Here is a 1,233-nt window from a genome sequence, read left to right as displayed (position 1 = left end):
CGGTCATCATTGCGGCAGATTTGAATGCGGGACAAGTAGAGTGCTTGGTGACTGTGTTAAAATGGTTCAAGCGAGCTATTGGGTGGACTATTGCGGATATCATTGGAATTTCTCCCGGTATTTGCTCTCACAAAATCCAACTCATGCCAGATCACAAGCCTAGTATCGAGCACCAGAGAAGATTAAATCCACCTATGCAAGAGGTAGTTAAAAAGGAGATCATCAAGTGGTTGTGCCAAAAAAGGGTGGTATGACTGTGGTTCTAAATGAAAGAAATGAGTTTGTTCCAATGGGGCCGGTTACTGGATGGAGAGTTTGTATGGATTACCGGAAGCTGAATGCGTGGACAGAAAAGGACCACTTTCCTATGTCGTTCATGGACCAGATGTTGGATAGACTTGCAGGAAAGGGTTGGTATTATTTCTTGATGGGTATTCGGGATACAATCAAATTTCTATAGCTCCAGAGGACCAAGAGAAGATGTCCTGCACTTGCCCATATGGGACTTTTGCTTTCAAACGGATGCCATTTGGATTATGCAATGCTTCAGCTACCTCCCAGCGCTGTATGATGTCGATATTTTCTGATATGGTGGAGGACACTATCGAAGTGTTCATGGATGATTTTTCAGTTGTAGGTGAGTCTTTTGATCGTTGTCTAGATCATCTGGCCGAGGTGCTTAAAAGGTGTGAAGACTGCAACTTGGAACTGAATTGGGAGAAGTGTCATTTCATGGTGAAAGAAGGTATAGTGTTGGGTCATCGAATTTCAGAGAAAGGTATTGAGGTTGATAGAGCTAAAGTTGAGGTAATAGAAAAGATTCCACTACCCATTTCTGTAAAAGGTGTTAGAAGTTTTCTTGGGCACACAGGTTTTTATAGGAGGTTCATCAAAGATTTCTCCAAAATTGCACACCCATTGTGCAAACTACTCGAGAAGGATTGTAAATTCTATTTTGATGATGATTGTCTTAGAGCATTTGAAGAGTTGAAGAAGAAGTTGGTTACAACACCAATCATTATTTCACCGGATTGGGGACAACCGTTTAAGGTAATGTGGGACTTACGGACCGTAGATCCATCGACGGTCCGTAAGTCGGTCTCGTGGATTGAAGACACGTACCCGAACAAAACTTTCCTTAACTCGTTTCCCTTTTAATTTAGGATTTGTTTTCTATAAATATGGCATGTAAACCTCATTTTTTGGGGTTAGACATTATTATTCTAGTTTTAC

This window comes from Solanum tuberosum, unplaced genomic scaffold, assembly GCF_000226075.1.
Source record: "Solanum tuberosum cultivar DM 1-3 516 R44 unplaced genomic scaffold, SolTub_3.0 scf00307, whole genome shotgun sequence".
NCBI lineage: Eukaryota > Viridiplantae > Streptophyta > Magnoliopsida > Solanales > Solanaceae > Solanum > Solanum tuberosum.
The sequence above is the reverse complement of the archived record's forward strand: the minus strand, read 5'-3'. Positions refer to the sequence as shown.